Source organism: Ovis canadensis, chromosome 10 (assembly GCF_042477335.2).
Source record: "Ovis canadensis isolate MfBH-ARS-UI-01 breed Bighorn chromosome 10, ARS-UI_OviCan_v2, whole genome shotgun sequence".
In the NCBI taxonomy this organism is placed as follows: domain Eukaryota; kingdom Metazoa; phylum Chordata; class Mammalia; order Artiodactyla; family Bovidae; genus Ovis; species Ovis canadensis.
The window spans coordinates 4,881,190-4,900,414 of NC_091254.1; positions in this window are offsets into that span (position 1 = coordinate 4,881,190).

Consider the following 19,225-nt stretch of genomic DNA (forward strand, 5'->3'; position numbering starts at 1 on the left):
GAGTCTCCCCAGGGAAGTCAGTCCTCGTCTCGAATGCGGACATGCACTTGTGCTTTCCTCCAGAGCGGTAACAGCAGTTTCACGCATTCCCCCGCGAGGATCAAAGGATCTGCGGTTTTCCCTCGAGTCTTTCCCACGAGGCTTTCCCACGAGGCTTTACCACAGGGCTGTCCCACGTGCACACGTGGTGGGAGTCGATCCTCGGCTTGAACGTCAAGGCAGTGCAGGGAAAACAGGTTCCTCTGGAATGGACTGACACATCTGGGGGACTCTTGAAATGGTGGCACGACCCTGGAGTTCCTCTCGCCTTTCCTGTGGAGAGCGCCTCCTCTTGAGATGCGACGGGAACGCCGGGATTTCTTTCCCTACGAAACAGGGAAAGGAACCCTCATCTCGAGCTAGGAGGCCAACACGCGGCTCCCCTGGATGTGTGCGGGACCCTCGTGTTCCTCTCGAGTTTACACGGGTATGTCGGGGAACTTCTTGAGTTGCAGCAAGGGTGTGAAGGACCCTTTGGAAGTTCCAGTGGTTAGATGTGATTAGCCTGGAGAAGCCACAGCGGAAATGGGCCTCATCTCGCCTGGAGGGCAAAACCTCCTGGATTTTCTCGAGTTGCGGCAGGTGCTCTCGACTTACGACGGGGACCTCAGGGACCCGCTCTGGTGGCCTCAGGAAAGGCCAATCCCCATTCGTGTTCCTCGGGGGCCTCTCGGGATTCCTCTCCCGTCGATGCCGGGTCCTAAGACCTTGTGTGGAGTCGGGAACGGAACCAGAGGATTCCTCTCCAGTGCTGACATGGATCTTGGGGAACTTCTGGAGTCTCCCCCGGGGAGTCAGTCCTCGTCTCGAATGGGGGCATGCACGTGGGCTTTCCTCCAGAGCGGAAGCAGCAGTGTCACGCAGTCCGCTTCCTGGATCAAATGATCTATGGTTTTCCCTCGAGTCTTTCCCTCGAGTCTTTCCCACGAGGCTTTCCCACGAGGCTTTCCCACAGGGCTGTCCCACGTGCACACGTGGTGGGAGTCGATCCTCGGCTTGAACGTCAAGGCAGTGCAGGGAAAACAGGTTCCTCTGGAATGGACTGACATATCTGGGGGACTCTTGGAATGGTGGCACGACCCTGGAGTTCCTCTCGCCTTTCCTGTGGAGAGCGCCTCCTCTTGAGATGCGACTGGAACGCCGGGAATTCTTTCCCTACGAAAGAGGGAAAGGATCCATCATCTCGAGCTAGGAGGTGGAAACGGGGCTCCCCTGGATGTGTGTGGGACCCTCGTGCATCCTCTCGAGTGGAGACGGGTATGTCGGGGAACTTCTTGAGTTGCAGCAAGGGTGTCAAGGACGCTTTGGAAGTTCCAGTTGTTAGATGTGATTAGCCTCGAGAAGCCTCAGCGGAAATGGGCCTCATCTCGCATGGAGGGGAAAACATCCTGGATTTTCTCGAGTTGCGGCAGGTGCTCTCGACTTACGACGGGGACCTCAGGGACCCGCTCTGGCGGCCTCAGGAAAGGCCAGTCCCCATGCGAGTTCCTCGGGGGCCTCTCGGGATTCCTGTCCCGTCGATTCCGGGGCCTAAGACCTTGTGTGGAGTTGGGGTCGGAACCTGAGGATTCCTCGCCAGTGCTGACATGGATCTTGGGGTAATTCTGGAGTCTCCCCAGGGGAGTCAGTCCTCGTCTCGAATGCGGGCATGCACTTGTGCATTCCTCCAGAGCGGTAGCATCAGTGTCACGCATTCCGCCGCGTGGATCAAAGGATCGATGGCTTTCCCTCGAGTCTTGCCCACGAGGCTTGCCCACGAGGCTTTCCCACAGGCCTGTCCCACGTGCACACGTGGTGGGAGTCGATCCTCGGCTTGAACGTCAAGGCAGTGCAGGGAAAACAGGTTCCTCTGCAATGGACTGACACATCTGGGGGACTCTTGGAATGGTGGCACGACCCTGGAGTTCCTCTCGCCTTTCCTGTGGAGAGCGCCTCCTCTTGAGATGCGACGGGAACGCCGGGAATTCTTTCCCTACGAAACAGGGAAAGGATCCCTCATCTCGAGCTAGGAGGCGAACACGCGGCTCCCCTGGATGTGTGCGGGACGGTCGTGCTTCCTCTCGAGTGGAGACGGGTATGTCGGGGAACTTCTTGAGTTGCAGCAAGGGTGTGAAGGACCCTTTGGACGTTCCAGTGGTTAGATGTGATTAGCCTCGAGAAGCCTCAGCGAAAATGAGCCTCATCTCGCCTGGAGGGCAAAACCTCCTGGATTTTCTCGAGTTGCGGCAGGTGCTCTCGACTTACGACCGGGACCTCAGGGACCCGCTCTGGTGGCCTCAGGAAAGGCCAGTCCCCATGGGCGTTCCTCGGGGCCTCTAAGGATTCCTCTCCCATCGATGCCGGGGCCTAAGACCTTGTGTGGAGTCGGGGCCCGAACCTGAGGATTCCTCTCCAGTGCTGACATGGATCTTGGGGTACTTCTGGAGTCTCCCCAGGGGAGTCCGTCCTCGTCTCGAATGCGGGCATGCACTTGTGCATTCCTCCAGGGCGGTAGCAGCAGTGTCACGCAGTCCGCCGCGTGGATCAAAGGATCTATGGTTTTCCCTCGAGTCTTTCCCACGAGGCTTTCCCACAGGGCTGTCCCACGTGCACACGTGGTGGGAGTCGATCCTCGGCTTGAACGTCAAGGCAGTGCAGGGAAAACAGGTTCCTCTGGAATGGACTGACACGTCTGGGGGACTCTTGGAATGGTGGCATGACCCTGGAGTTCCTCTCGCCTTTCCTGTGCAGAGCGCCTCCACTTCAGATGCGAGGGGAACGCCGGGAATGCTTTCCCGACCAAGCAGGGAAAGGATCCCTTATCTCGAGCTACGAGGCGGAATCGGAGCTCCTCTGGATGTAGGCGGGACTCTCGTTCTTCCTCTAGAATGTAGGTCTGTATGTCGGGAAACTTCTTGAATTGTAAAAGGGTGTGAAGGACCTTTTTTAAGTTCCAGAAGTTAGGTGTGGTTAGCATTGAGAAGGCTCAGCGGAAATGGGTCTCATCTCACCTGGAGGGCAAAACCTCCTGGATTTCCTTGAGTTGGGGCAGGTGCTCTCGACTTTCGAAGGGGACCTCAGGGACCCGCTCTGGTGGCCTCAGGAAAGGCTAGTCCCCATGCGAGTTGCTCGGCGGCCTCTCGGGATTCTTCTCCCTTTGATGCCGGGGCCTAAGACCTTGTGTGGAGTCGGGGCCGGAAACTGAGGATTCCTCTCCAGTGCTGACATGGATCTTGGGGTACTTCTGGAGTCTCCCCAGGGGAGTAAGTCCTCGTCTCGAATGGGGGCATGCACGTGGGCTTTCCTCCAGAGCAGTAGCAGTAGTGCCACGCTTCCCGTCGCGTGGATCAAGGGATCTGTGGCTTTCCCTCGAGGCTTTCCCACGAGGCTTTCCCACAGGGCTGCTTCACGTGCCACCATGGTGGGAGTCGATCCTCGGCGTGAAAGTCGAGGCAGTGCAGGGAAAACAGGTTCCTCTAGAATGGAATGAAACATCTGGGGGTTTCTGGGAATGGTGGCACGACGCTGGAGTTCTAGCCTTTCCTGTGGAGAGCACCTCCTAATTGAGATGCGACAGGAATGCACAGAATTCTTTCACGAACATGCAGCGAAAGGATCCCTCATCTTGAGCTACGTAGCGGAAACGGGGCTCCTCTGGATGTGGCCGGGACCATCGTGTTTCCTCTAGTTGGGAGACGGGTATGTCAGGCAACTTCTTGAGTTGCAGCAAGGGTGTGAAGGAACTTTTGGAAATTCCAGAGGTTAGGTGTGATTAGCTTCGGAAAGCCTCAGTGGAAATGGTCCTCATCTCGCCTGGAGGGCAAAATCTCCTGGATTCTGTCGAGTTGTGGCAGGTGCTCTCAACTTCCGACGGGGACTTCATGGACCCGCTCTGGTTGGCTCAGGAAAGGCCAGTCCCTATGCGAATTGCCCGGGGTCTCTCAGAATTCCTTTCCCTTCGAAGCCGGTGCCTAAGACCTTGTGTGGTGTCGAGGCCGGAACCTCAGGATTCCTCTCCAGTGCTGACATGAATCTTGGGGTACTTCTGGAGTCTCCCCAGGGGAGTAAGTCCTCGTCTCGAATGGGGGCATGCACGTGAGCTTTCCTCCAGAGCGGTAGCAGCCGTGTCACGCTTCCCATCGCCTGAATCAAGGGATCTGTGGCTTCCCCTCGAGGCTTTCCCACCAGGGTTTCCCACAGGGCTGTCCCACTTGCCAGCGTGGTGGGAGTCGATCCTCGGCGTGGGAGTCGATCCTCGGCGTGAAAGTAAAGGCAGTGCAGGGAAAACAGGTTCCTCTGGAATGGACTGAGACATCTGGGGGACTCTGGGAATGGTGGCACGACCTTGGAGTTCCTGTCGCCTTTCCTGTGGAGAGTGCCTCCTCTTGAGATACGCCGGGAAACCCAGGAATTATTTCCCGACCAAGCAGGGAAAGGACCCCCCATGTCCAGTTACAAGTCGGAAACTGGGCTCCTCTGGATGTGGGCGGGACCCTCTTGCTTCCTCTCGAGTGGAGACGGGTATGTCGGGGAACTTCTTGAGTTGCAGCAAGGGTGTGAAGGGCCTTTTGGAAGATCCAGAGGTTAGATGTGATTATCCTCGAGACGCCTCAGCGGAAATGGGCCTCATCTATCCTGGAGGTGAGAACGTCCTGGATTTTCTCAAGTTGTGGCAGGTGCTCTCGTCTTATAACGGTGACAAAAGGGACCGACTCGGGTGGCCTCAGGACTGGTCAGTCCCCATTCGAGTTGTTCGGGGGCTTCTGGGAATGCCTCTCCCTTTGATGCCGGGGCCTAAGACCTTGTGTGGAGTCGGGCCCGGAACATGAGGTTTCCTCTCCAGTGTTGAAATGGATCTTGGGGCACTTCTGGAGTCTCCCCAGGGGAGTCAGTCCTCGTCTCGAATGGGGGCATGCACGTGCACTTTCCTCCCAATCTGTAGCAGCAGTGTCACACTTCCTGTCGCGTGGATCAAGGGATCTGTGGCTTTCCCTCGCGGCTTTCCCACGCGGCTTTCCCACAGGGCTGTCCCACGTGCCACCTTGATGGGAGTGGATCCTCTGCGCGAAAGTCGAGACAGTGCAGGGAAAACAGGTTCTTTTGGAATAGAGTGAGATATCTGGGGGACTCTTGGCATGGTGGCATGACGCCTGAGTTCCTCTCCACTTTCCTGTCGAGAGCGGCTTCTCTTGAGTTGGGACGGGAATGCCCAGAATTCTTTCCCGACAAAGCAGCGAAAGGAATCCTCATCTTGAGCTACGAGGCGGAAACGGCGCTACTTTGGATGTGGGCGGGACCCTCGTGCTTCCTCTAAAGCGGAGACAGGGATGTCGGGGAACTTCTTGAGTTGCAGCAAGGGTGTGAATGACCTTTTGGAAGTTCCAGATGTTAGGTGTGATTAGCCTCGAGAAGCCTCAGCGGAAATGGGCCTCATCCCACCTGGAGGGTAAAACCTCGTGGATTATCTCGAGTTGTGGCAGGTGCTCTCGACTTATGACGGGGCCCTCAGAGACCCGCTCTGGTGGTCTCAGGAAAGGCCAGTCCCCAGGCGAGTTGCTCGGGGGCCTCTTGGGATTCTTCTCCCTTTGATGCCGGGGCCTAAGACCTTGTGTGCAGGCGGGACTGGAACCTGAGGATTCCTCTCCAGTGCTGACATGGACCTTGGGGATACTTCTGGAGTCTCCCCAGGGGAGTAAGTCCTCATCTCGAATGGGGGCAGGCACGTGCGCTTTCCTCCAGAGTTGCAGCAGCAATGTCACGCTTCCCGTCGCGTGGATCAAGGGATCTGTGGCTTTCCCTCGAGGCTTTCCCACGAGGTTTTCCCACGTGGCTTTCCCACGAGGCTTTCCCACGTGGCTTTCCCACGAGGCTTTAACACAGGGCTGTCCCACCTGCCACCGTGGTGGGAGTCGATCCTCGGCGTGAAAGTCGAGGCAGTGCATGGAAAATAGGTTCCTCTGGAATGGACTGAGACATCTGGGGCCTCTCGGAATGGTGGCACGACGCTGGAGTTCCTCTCGCCTTTCCTATTGCGACCGCCTCCTCTTGAAATGCAGCGGGAACGCCGAGAATTCTTCCCCGACCAAGAAGCGAAAGGATGCCTCATCTCAAGCCACTAGGCGGAAACGAGGCTCCTCTGGATGTGCCCAGGACCCTCGTGCTTCCTCTAGAGTGGAGACGGGTAAGTCGGGGAACTTCTCGAGTGGCAGCAAGGGAGTGAAGGACCTTTTGGAAGTTCCAGAGGTTAGGGGTGATTAGCCTCGAGAAGCATCAGTGGAAATGGGACTCTTCTCGCCTGGAGGGCAAAACCTCCTGGATTTCTTCGAGTTGCGGCTGGTGCTCTCGACTTACCACGGGGACCTCAGGGACACGATCTGGTGGCCTCAGGAAAGGCCAGTCCCCATGCAGGTTTCTCGCGGGCATCTTGGGATTCCTCTCACTTTGATGCCGGGGCCTAAGACCTTGTGTGGAGTTGGGCCCGGAACATGAGGATTCCTCTCCAGTGTTGAAATGGATCTTGGGTCACTTCTGGAGTCTCCCCAGGGGAGTGAGTCCTCGTCTCGAGAGGGGGCATGCACGTGCGCTTTCCTTCCGACCTGTAGCAGCAGTGTCACGCTTCCCGTCGCGTGGATCAAGGGATCTGTGGCTTTCCCTCGAGGCTTTCCCACGAGGCTTTCCCACAGGGCTGTCCCACGTGAGACTGTGGTGGGAGTCGATCCTCGGCGTGAAAGTCGAGGCAGTGCAGGGAAAACAGGTTCCTCCGGAATGGACTGAGACATCTGGGGGACTCTTGGAATGGTGGCACGACACTGGAGTTGCTCTCACCTTTCCTGTGGAGAGCACCTCCTCTTGCGATGCGATGGGAACGCCCAGGATTCTCTCCTGAACAATCAGCGAAAGGATCCCTCATCTTCACCTACGAGGCGGAAACGGAGCTCTTCTGGATGTGGGCGGGACCCACGTGCTTTCTCTCGAGTGGAGAGGGGTATGTCGGGGAACTTCTTGAGTTGCAACAAGGGTGTGAAGGACCCTTTGGAAGTTCCAGAGGTTAGATGTGATTAGCCTCGAGACGCCTCAGCGGAAATGGGCCTCATCGAGCCTGGATGGGAGAACTTCCTGGATTTTCTCGAGTTTTGACAGGTGGTCTCGTCTTACCACGGTGACCTAAGGAACCCGCTCTGGTGACCTCAGGACTGGCCAGTCCCAATACGACTTGTTCGGTGGCCTCCTGGGATTACACTCCCGTCGATGCCAGGGCCTAAGGTGTTGTGTGGAGTCGGGGCCGGAACCTGAGTATTCCTCTCCAGTGCTGAAATGGATATTGGGGTAATTCTGGAGTCTCCCCAGGGAAGTCAGCCCTCCGCTCTAAGGGACATGCACGTGCGCTTTCCTCCCGAGCTGTAGCAGCAGTGTGACGCTTGCCATCACGTTGATCATGGGATCTGTGGCTTTCCCTCGAGGATTTCCCTCGAGGCTTTCAGACGAGGATTTCGTACAGAGCTGTCCAACGTGCCACCGTGGTCGGAGTCGATCCTCGGCGTGAAAGTAGAGGCAGCACAGGGAAAACAGGTCCTCTGGAATGGACTGAGACAATGGGGGACTCTTGGTTTGGTGACACGACCCTGGTGTTCCTTTCGCGTTTCCTGTGGAGAACGCATCCTCTTGAGATGGGACGGGAATGCCCAGAATTCTTTCCCGACCAAGCAGGGAAAGGATCCCTCATGTCAAGCTGGGAGGCGGAAACGGGGCTCCTCTGGATGTGGGCGGGACCTTCGTGCTTCCTCTCGAGTGGAGACAGGTATGTCGGGGAACTTCTTCAGTTGCAGCAAGGGTGTGAAGGACCTTTTGAAAGTCCCAGATGTTAGGTGTGATTAGCCTCGAAACGCCTCAGCGGAAATGGGCCTCATCTCACCTGGAGGGCAAAACCTCGTGGATTTTCTCGAGTTGCGGGAGGTGCTCTCGACTTACGACGGGGACCTCAGGGACCCGCTCTGGTGGCCTCAGGAAAGGCAAGTCCCCATGCGAGTTTCTCGGGGGCCTCACAGGATTCCTCTCCCTTCGATGCCAGGGCCTAAAACCTTGTGTGGAATCCGGGCCGGAACCTGAGGATTCCTCTCCAGTGCTGACATGGATCGTGGGGTACTTCTGGAGTCTTCCCAGGGGAGTAAGTCCTCGTCTCCAATGGGGGCATGCACGTGCGCTTTCCTCCAGAGTGGTAGCAGCAGTGTCACGCTACCGTCGCGTGGATCAAGGGATCTGTGGCTTTCCCTCGAAGTTTTCCAACGAGGCTTTCCCACAGGGCTCTCCCACGTGCCACCGTGGTGGTAGTCGATCCTCGGCGTGAAAGTCGAGGCAGTGCAGGGAAAACAGGTTCCTCTAGAATGGACTGAGATATTTGGGGGACTCTTGGAATGGCGGCACGACGTTGGAGTTCCTCTCGCCTTTCCTGTGGAGAGTGCCTCCTCTTGAGATGCGACGGGAATGCCCAGAATTCTTTCCCGACCAAGCAGGGAAAGGATCCCTCATCTCAAGGGGCGAGGCGGAAATGGGGCTCCTCTGGATGTGGGCGGGACCCTCGTGCTTCCTCTAGAGTGGAGAGGGGTATGTTGGGGAACTACTTGAGTTGCAGCAAGGGTGTGAAGGACCTTTTGGAAGTTCCAGAGTTTAGGTGTGATTAGCCACGAGACTCCTCAGCGAAAATGGGCCTCATCTCGCCTGCAGGGCAAAACCTCCTGGATTTTCTCGAGTTGCGGCAGGTGCTGTCGACTTACGTCGGGGACCTCAGGGATCCGCTCTGGTGGCCTCAGGAAAGGCCAGTCCCCATGCGAGTTGCTCGCGGGCCTCTGGGGATTCCTCACCGTTGGATGCCGGATCCTAAGACCTTGTGTGGAGTCGGGGCCGGAACCTGAGGATTCCTCTCCAGTGCTGACACGGATCTTGGGGTACTTCTGGAGTCTCCTCAGCGGAGTAAGTCCTCGTCTCGAATGGGGGCATGCACGTGCGCTTTCCTCCAGAGCGGCAGCAGCAGCGTCACGCTTCCCGTCGCGTGGATCAAGGGATCTGTGGCTATACCTCGAGGTTTTCCCACGAGGCTTTCCCAAGAGGCTTTCCCACAGGTCTGTCCCATGTGCCCCCGTGGTTGGAGTCGATCCTTGGCGTGAAAGTCCAGTCAGTGCAGGGAAAACAGGTTCCTCTGGAATGGGCGGAGACATATGGGGGACTCTTGGAATGGTGGCACGACGCTCTTGTTCCTCTCGCCTTTCCTGTGGAGAGCGCCTCCTCTTGAGATGCGACGGGAACGCCGGGAATTCTTTCCCGACCAAGCAGGGAAAGGATCCCTCATCTCGAGCTACAAGGCGGAAACGGGCTCCTCTGGAGGTGGGCGGGACCCTCGTGCTTCGTCTCGAGTGGAGACGGGGATGTCGGGGAACTTCTTGAGTTGCAGCACGGGTGTGAAGGACCTTTTGGAAGTTCCAGAGGTTAGGTGTGATTAGCCTCGAGAAGCCTCACTGGAAATGGTCCTCATCTCGCATGGAGGCCAAAACCTCCTGGATTTTCTCGAGTTTCGGCAGGTGCTCAAGACTTACAATGGGGTCCTCCGGGACCGGCTCTGGTGGCCTCAGGAAAGGCCAGTCCGCATGCGAGTTGATAGGGAGCCTCTCGGGATTCCTCTCCCATCGATGCCAGGGCCTAAGACCTTGTGTGGAGTCAGGGCCGGAACCTGAGGATTCCTCTCCAGTGCTGACATGGATCTTGGGCTACTTCTGGAGTCTCCCCAGGGAAGTAAGTCCTCGTCTCGAATGGGGTCATGCACGTGCGCTTTCCTCCCGATCGGTAGCAGCAGTGTCACCCTTCCGGTCGCGTTTATCAAGGGATCTGTGGCTTTCCCTGGAGGCTTTCCCACCAGGCTTTCCCACGAGGCTTTCCCACAGGGCTCTCCAATGTGCCACCTTGGTGGGAGTCGATCCTCGGCGTGAAAGTCGAGGCAGTGCATGGAAAACAGGTTCCTCTGAAATGGACTGAGACAATGGGGGACTCTTGGTTTGGTGACACGACGATGGTGTTCCTTTCGCCTTTCCTGTGTAAAACGCATCCTCTTGAGATGGAACGGGAATGCCCAGAATTCTTTCCCGATCAAGCAGCCAAAGGATCCCTCATGTCGAGCTAGGAGGCGGAAACGGGGCTCCTCTGGATGTGGGCGGGACCCTCGTGCCTCCTCTCGAGTGGAGACGGGTATGTCGGGGAACTTCTTGAGTTGCAGCAAGGGTGTGAAGGACCTTTTGAAAGTCCCAGATGTTAGGTGTGATTAGCCTTGAGACGCCTCAGCGGAAATGGGCCTCATCTCGCCTGGAGGGCAAAACCTCCTGGATTTTCTCGAGTTGCGGCAGGTGCTCTCGACTTACGTCGGGGACCTCAGGGACCCGCTCTGGTGGCCTCAGGAAAGGCCAGTCCCCTGCGAGTTGCTCGGGTGCCTTTGGGGATTCCTCTCCCTTCGATGCCGGGGCGTAAGGCGTGTGTGGATGCGGGGCCGGAACCTGAGGATTCCTCTCCTGTGCTGACATGGATCCTGGGGTACTTTTGGAGTCTCCTCAGGGGAGTAAGTCCTCATCTCGAATGGGGACATGCACCTGCGCTTTCCTCCAGAGCTCTAGCAGCAGTGTCACGCTTTCCATCGCCTGGATCAAGGGATCTGTGACTTTCACTCCAGGCTTTCCCAGGAGGCTTTCTCACGAGGCTTCCCCACAGGGGTCCCACGTGCCACCTTGGTTTGAGTCTATCCTTGGAGTGAAAGTCGAGGCAGTGCAGGGAAAACAGGTTCCTCTGAAATGGACTGAGATATTTGGGGGACTCTTGGAATGGTGGCACGATGCTGGAGTTCCGCTCGCCTTTGCTGTGGAGAGCGCCTCCTCTTGAAATGCGACAGGAATGCCCAGAATTCTTTCCCGACCAAGCAGGGAAAGTGTCCCTCATCTTGAGCTACGAGGAAGAAACGGGGCTCCTCTGGATGTGTTCGGGACCCTCATGCTTCCTCTAGAGTGCAGACAGGGAAGTCGGGGAACGTCTTGAGTTGCAGCAAGGGTTTGAAGGACCTTTTGGAAGTTCCAGGGCTTAGATGTGATTAGCCTTGTGAAGCCTCAGTGGAAATGGGCCTAATCTCGCCTGGAGGGCAAAACCTCCTGGATTTTCTCGAGTTGCGGCAGGTGCTCTCGTCTTGCGACGGGGACCTCAAGGACCCGCTCTTGTGGCCTCAGGAAAGGCCAGTCCCAATGCAAGTTGCTCGGGGGCCTCTCGGGATTTCTCTCCCTTTGATGCCGGGGCCTAAGACCTTGTGTGGAGGCGGGGCTGGAACCTGAAGATTCCTCTCCAGTGCTGACTTGGATCTTGGGGTACTTCTGGAGTCTCCCCAGGGGAGTAAGTCCTCGTCTCAAATGGGGGCATGCACGTGCGCTTTCCTCCATAGCGGCAGCAGCAGTGTCACGCTTCCCATCTCCTGGATCAAGATATCTGTGGCTTTCCCTAGAGGCTTTCCCACGAGGCTTTTCCACGTGGCTTTACCACTGGGCTGTCACACGTGCCAGCGTGGTGGGAGTCGATCCTCTGCGTGGGAGTCGATCCTCGGCGTGAAAGCCGAGGCAGTGCAGGGCAAAAAGGTTCCTCTGGAATGGACTGAGACATCTCGGGGACTCTTGGAATGGTGGCACGACGCTGGAGTTCCTCTCGCCTTTCCTGTGGAGAGCGCCTCCTCTTGTGGTGAGAGGGGAACGCCGGGAATTCTTTCCGGACAAAGCAGCGAAATGTCCCTCATCTCGAGCTACGAGGCAGAAACGGGGCTCCTCTGGATGTGGATGGGAGACTCGTGCTTCCTCTAGAGTGGAGACGCGCATGTCAGGCAACTTCTTGAGTTGCCGCAAGGGTGTGAAGGACCTTTTGGAAGTTCCAGAGGCTAGAAGTGATTAGCCTGGAGAAGCCTCAGCGGAAATGGGCCTCATCTCGCCTGGAGGGAAAAACCTCCTGGATTTACTCGAGTTGCGGCAGGTGCTCTCGTCTTACGACGGTGACCTAAGGGACCCGCTCTGGTGGCCTCAGGACTGGCCAGTACCCATTCCAGTGGCTCGGGAGCCTCTCGGGATTCCTCTCCCGTCGATGCCGGGCCTAAGACCTTGTGTGGAGTCAGGGCCGGATCCTAAGGATTCCTCTCCAGTGCTGACATGGAACTTTGGGTACTTCTGGAGTCTCCCCAGGGGAGTCAGTCCTCGCCTCTAGAGGGGACATGCAAATGGGCTTTCCTCCCGCGCTGGAGCAGAAATATCACGCTTCCCGTCGGGTCGATCATGGGATCTGTGTCTTTCCCTCGAGGCTTTCCCCCGAGGCTTTCCCAGGAGGCTTTCCCACAGGGCTGTCCCACGTGCCACCGTGGTGGGAGTCCATCCTCGGCATGAAAGTCGAGGCAGTGGAGCAAAACAGTTTCCTCTGGAATGGACTGAGACATCTGCGGGACTCTTGGAATGTGGACACGACCCTGGAGTTACTCTCGCCTTTCCTGTGGAGAGCGCCTCCTCTTCAGATGCGACGTGAACGCTGGGGATGCTTTCCCAACCAAGCAGGTAAAGGATCCCTCATCTCGGATACGAGGCGGAAACGGGGCTCCTCTGGATGTGGGCGGGACCCTCGTTCTTCCTCTAGAATGGAGACCTGTATGTCGGGAAACTTCTTTAGTTGAAGCAAGTGTGTGAAGGACCTTTTGGAATTTCGAGAAGTTAGGTGTGATTAGCATTGAGAAGGCTCAGCGGAAATGGGTCTCATCTCGCCTGGAGGGCAAAACCTTCTGGATTTTCTCGAGTTGGGGCAGGTGCTCTCGACTTATGACGGGGACCTCAGGGACCCGCTCTGGTGGCCTCAGGAAAGGCTAGTTCCCATGCGAGTTGCTCGGGGGCCTCTCGGGATTCTTCTCCCTTCGATGCCGGGGCCTAAGACCTTGTGTGGAGTCGAGACCGGGACCTGAGGATTCCTCTCCAGTGCTGACATGGATCTTGGGGTACTTCTGGAGTCTCCCAGGGGAGTAAGTCCTCGTCTCGAATGGGGGCATGCACGTGCGCTTTCCTCCAGAGCAGTAGAAGTAGTGCCATGCTTCCCGTCGCGTGGATCAAGGGATCTGTGGCTTTCCTTCGATGCTTTCCCACGAGGCTTTCCCACGAGGCTTTCCCGCAGGGCTGTCCCACGTGAGACAGTGGTGGGAGTCGATCCTCGGCGTGAAAGTCAAGGCAGTGCAGGGAAAACAGCTTCCTCTGGAATGGACTGAGACATCTAGGGGTCTCTGGGAATGGTTGCACGACGCTGGAGTTTTCGCCTTTCCTGTGGAGAGCACTTCCTCTTGAGACGCGCCGGGAATTCCCAGAATTCTTTCCCGAACAAGCAGCGAAATTATCCCTCATCTCGAGCTACGAGTCGGGAACTGGGCTCCTCTGGATGTGGCCAGGACCCTCCTGCTTCCTCTCGAGTGGAGACGGGTATGTCGGGGAACTTCTTGAGTTGCAGCAAGGCTGTGAATTACCCTTTCTACTCTCCAGGGTTAGATGTGATTATCCTAGAGATGCCTCAGTTGAAATGGGCCTCATCTATCCTTTAGGTGAGAACGTCCTGGATTTTCTCAAGTTGTGGCTGATGCTCTCGTCTTATGACGGTGACGAAAGGGACTGACTCTGGTGGCCTCAGGACTGTCAGTCCCCATTCGAGCTGTTCGGGGGCTTGTGGGGATTACTCTCCCTTTGATGCCGGGGCCTAAGACCTTGTGTGGAGTCAGGCCCGGAACATGAGGATTCCTCTCTAGTGTTGAAATGGATCTTGGGTCACTTCTGGAGTCTCCCCAGGGGAGTGAGTCCTCGTCTCAAGAGGGGGCATGCACGTGCGCTTTCCTTCCAACCTGTAGCAGCAGTGTCCGGCTTCCCGTCGCGTGGATCTAGGGATCTGTGGCTTTCCCTGAGGCTTTCCTACGAGGCTTTCCCACAGGGCTGTCCCACGTGAGACTGTGGTGGGAGTCGATCCTCGGCGTGAAATTCGAGGCAGTGCAGAGAAACAGGTTCCTCTAGAATGGACTGAGACATCAAGGGGACTCTTGGAATGGTGGAACGACGATGGAGTTCCTCTCGCCTTTCCTGTGGAGAGCGCCTCCTCTGAGGTGCGACGGGAATACCGGGAATTCTTTCCCGACCAAGCAGGGAAAGGATCCCTCATCTCGATCTACAAGGCGGAAACGGGGCTCCTCTGGATGGTGCCGGGACTCTCGTGCTTCCTCTAGAGTGGAGACGAGGATGTCGGGGAACTTCTTGAGTTGCAGCAAGGGTGTGAAGGACCTTTTGGAAGTTCCAGAGTTTAGGTGTGATTAGCCTCGAGAAGCCTCATGGAAATGGGCCTCATCTCGCCTGGAGAGCAAAATCTCCTGGATTTTCTTGAGTTGCGGCAAGTGCTCTCGACTTACAATGGAGACCTCAGGGACCCGCTCTTGTGGCCTCAGTAAAGGCCATTCCCCTGCGAGTTGCTCGGGGACCTCTCGGGATTCCTCTCCGTTCGATGCCAGGGCCTAAGACCTTGTGTGGTGTCGGGCCCTGAACCTGAGGATTCCTCTTCAATGCTGACATGGATCTTGGGGTACTTCTGGAGTCTCCCCAGGGGAGTAAGTCCTCGTCTCTAATGGGGGCATGCACGTGCGCTTTCCTCCAGAGCTGTAGCAGCAGTGTCACGCTTCCCATCGCCTGGATCAAGGGATCTAAGTCTTTCCTGCTAGGCTTTCCCACGAGGCTTTCCCACAGGGATGTCCCACGTGCCACCGTGGTGGGAGTCTCTCCTCGGCGTGAAAGTCGAGGCAGTTCAGGGAAAACAGGTTCCTCTAGAATGGACTAAGACATCTGGGGGACTCTTGCAATGGTGGCAAGACGCTGGAGTTCCTCTCGCCTTTGCTGTGGAGAGCGCCTCCTCTGAGGTGCGAAGGGAACCCCGGGAATTCTTTCCCGACCAAGCAGCGAAAGGATCCCTCACCTCGAGCTACGAGGCAGAAACGGAGCTCCTCTGGATGTGGGTGGGACCCTCGTGCTTCCTCTAGAGTGGAGACGGGTATGTCGGGGAACTTCTTGAGTTCCAGCAAGGGTGTGAAGGACCTTTTGGAAGTTCCAGAGGTTAGATGTGATTAGCCTTGAGAAGCCTCAGCGGAAATGGGCCTCATCACGACTGGAGGGCAAAACCTACTGGATTTTCTCGAGTTACGGCAGGTGCTCTTGACTTACGACGGAGACCTCAGGGACCCGCTCTTGTGGCCTCAGGAAAGGCCAGTCCCAATGCGAGTGGCTCGGGGGCCTCTCTGGATTCCTTTCCCTTTGATGCTAGGGCTAAGACTTGTGTAGAAGCGGGGCCAGAACCTGAGGATTCCTCTCCAGTGCTCACATGGATCTTGGGGTACTTCTGGGGTCTTCCCAGGGGAGTAAGTCCTCGTCTCGAATGGGGGTATGCACGTGCGCTTTCCTCCAGAGCTGTAGCTGCAGTGTCACGCTTCCCGTCGCGTGGATCAAGGGATCTGTGGCTTTCCCTCGAGGCTTTCCCACGAGGCTTTCCACTAGGCTTTCCCACAGGGCTGCTTCACGTGCCACCGTTGTGGCTGTCGATCCTCGGCGAGAAAGTCGAGGCAGTGCAGGGAAAACAGGTTCCTCTGAAATGAACTGAGAAATCTGGGGGACTCGGAATGGTGGCGCGGCCCTGGAGTTCCTCTTGCCTTTCCTGTGGAGACGGCCTCCTCTTTAGATGCAACGGGAACGACGGGAATTCTTTCCCAACCAAGCAGGGAAAGGATCCCTCATCTCGAGCTATGAGGCAGAAACGGGGCTCCCCTGGATGTGCGAGGGAGCCTCGTGCTCCCTCTAGAGTGGAGACAGGTATGTCGGGGTCCTTCTTGAGTTGCAGCAAGTGTGTGAAGGACCTTTTAGAATTTCCACAAATTAGGTGTGATTAGCCTTGAGAAGCCTCAGAGGAAATGGGCCTCATCTCGCCTGGAGGGCAAAACCTCCTGAATTTTCTCGAGTTGGGGCAGGTGCTCTCGACTTACGATGGGGACCTCAGGGACCCGCTCTGGTGACCTCAGGAAAGGCCAGTCCCCATGCGAGTTGCTCGGGGGCCTCTCGGGATTCCTCTCCCGTCGATGCCGGGGCCTAAGACCTTGTGTGGATTCGGGGCCGGAAACTGAGGATTCCTCTCCAGTGCTGACATGGATCTTGGGGTACTTCTGGAGTCTCCCCAGGGGAGTCAGTCCTCGTCTCGAATGCGGGCATGCACTTGCGCATTCCTCCAGAGCGGTAGCAGCAGTGTCACGCAGTCCGCCGCGTGGATCAAAGGATCGATGGCTTTCCCTCGAGTCTTGCCCACGAGGCTTTCCCACAGGGCTGTCCCAAGTGCCACCGTGGTGTGAGTCGATGCTCGGTGTGAAACTCGAGGCAATGCACGGAAAACAGGTTCCTCTGGAATGGACTGAGATATCTGGGGGACTCTGGGAATGGTGGCACGACGCTGGAGTTCCTCTCGCCTTTCCTGTGGGGAGCGCCTCCACTTGAGATGCAACAGGAACTCCCAGAATTATTTCCCGAAAAAGCTGCGAAAGGATCCCTCATCTTGAGCTACGAGGCGGACACGGGGCTCCTCTGGATGTAGGCGGGACCGTCGTGCTTCCTCTCGAGTGGAGATGGGTATGTTAGGGAACTTCTGAGTTGCAGCAAGGCTGTGAAGGACCTTTTAGAAGTTCCAGAGGTTAGATGTGATTACCTTCCAGAAGCCTCAGCGGAAATGGGCGTCATCTCGCCTGGAGTGCCAAACCTCCTTGATTTTCTCGAGTTGCCGCAGGTGCTCTCGACTTACGATGGGGACTTTAGGGACCCGCTCTGGTGGCCTCAAGACTGGCCCGTCCCCATCCGAATTGCTCCGGGTCCTCTCGGGTTTCCTCTTCCGTAGATGCCGGGGCCTAAGTCCTTGTGTGGAGTCGGGGCCGGAACATGAGGATTCCTCTCCAGTACTGACATGGATCTTGGAGTACTTTTGGAGTCTCCCCAAGGGAGTAAGTCCTCGTCTCGAATGGGGGCATGCACGTGTGCTTTCCTCCGAGCTGTAGCACCAGCGTCACGATTCCTGTCGCGTGGATCAAGGGATCTGTGGCTTTCCCTCGAGGCTTTCCCACGAGGCTTTCCCACAGGGCTGTCCCACGTGAGACCGTGGTGGGAGTCGATCCTCCTCGTGAAAGTCAAGGCAGTGCAGGGAAAACAGTTTCCTCAGGAATGTTCTGAGACATCTGGGGGACTCTTGGAATGGTGGCACGACACTGGAGTTGCTCTCAGCTTTCCTGTGGAGAGCCCCTACTCTTGAGATGTGACGGGAACGCCCAGAAATCTCTCCTGAACAAGCAGCGAAAGGATTCCTCATCTCGACCTACGAGGCGGAAATGGAGCTCTTTTGGATGTGGGTGGGACCCACGTGCTTCCTCTCGAGTGGAGAGGGGTATCTCGGGGAACTTCTTGAGTTGCAGCAAGGGTATCAAGGACCCTTTGGAAGTTCCAGAGCTTAGGTGTGATTAGCCTTGAGAAGCCTCAGCGGAAATGGGCCTCATCTCGCCTGGAGGGCAAATCCTCCTGGATTTTCTCGAGTTGCGGCAGGTGCTCTCGACATACGACGGGGACCTCTGGGACCCGCTCTGGTGGCCTCAGGAAAGGCCGGTCCCCATGCGAGTTGCACGTGGGCCTCTCGGGATACCTCTCCCTTCGATGCCTGCGCCTAATACCTTGTGTGGAGGCGGGGCTGGAACCGGAGGATTCCTCTCCAGTGCTGACATGGATAATGGGGTAATTCTGGAGTCTCCCCAGGGGAGTAAGTCCTCGTCTCAAAAGGGGGCATGCACGTGTGCTTTCCTCCAGAGCAGTAGCAGCAGTGTCATGCTTTCCATCGCCTGGAACAAGGGATCTGTGGCTTTCCCTCGAGGCGTTCCAACGAGGCTTTCCCACAGGGCTGTCACACGTGCCACTGTGGTGGGAGTCAATCCTCGGCGTGAAAGTCGAGGCAGTGCAGGGAAAACAGGTTCCGCTGGAATGGACTGAGACTTCTGGGGAACTCTTGGAATGGTGGCACGACGCTGGAGTTCCTCTCGCCTTTCCTGTGGAGAGCACCTCCTCTTGAGGTGAGAGTGGAACGCCGGGAATTCTTTCCCGAAAAAGCAGCGAAATGTCCCTCATCTCAAGCTACGAGGCGGAAACGGGTCTCCTCTGGATGTGGCCGGGACCCTTGTGCTTCCTCTAGAGTGGAGACGGGTATGTCAGGCAACTTCTTGAGTTACAGCAAGGGTGTGAAGGAACTTTTGGAAGTTCCAGAGGTTAGGTTTGATTAGCTTCGAGAAGCCTCAGCCGAAATGGGCTCTTCTAGCCTGGAGGGCCATACCTCCTAGATTTTTTCGAGTTGCGGCAGGTGCTCTCGATTTACGACGGGGACCTCAGGGACTCGCTCTGCTGGCCTCAGGCAATGCCAGTCCTCATGCGAGTTGCTCGGGTGCCACTCGGGATTCCTCTCGCTTCGATGCCGGGGCCTGAGACCTTGTGTGGCGTCGGGGCGGAACATGAGGATTCCTCTTCAGTGCTGACATGGATCTTGGGGGAACTTCTGGAGTCTCCCCAGGGGAGTAAGTCCTCGTCTCGAGAGGGGGTCATGCACGTGCGCTTTCCTCCAAAACGGTAGCAGCAGTGTCTGGTTCCAGGGGCATGGATCATGAGATCTGTGGCTTTCCCGCGAGGTTTTCCCTCGAGTATTTCCCACGAGGCTTTCCCACGAGGCTTTCCCTCAGGGCTGTCCCACGTGCACACGTGGTGGGAGTCGATCCTCGGCTTCAACGTCAAGGCAGTGCAGGGAAAACAGGTTCCTCTGGAATGGACTGACACATCTGGGGGCTCTTCGAATGGTGGCACGACCCTGGAGTTCCTCTCGCCTTTCCTGTGGAGAGCGCCTCCACTTGAGATGCGACGGGAACGGCAGGAATTCTTTCCCTACCAAACAGGGAAAGGATCCCTCATCTGGAGCTAGGAGGCGGAAACGGGTTCCCCTGGATGTGTGCAGGACCCTCGTGCTTCCTCTCGAGTGGAGACGTGTATGTCGGGGAACTTCTTGAGTTGCAGCAAGGGTGTGAAGGACCCTTTGG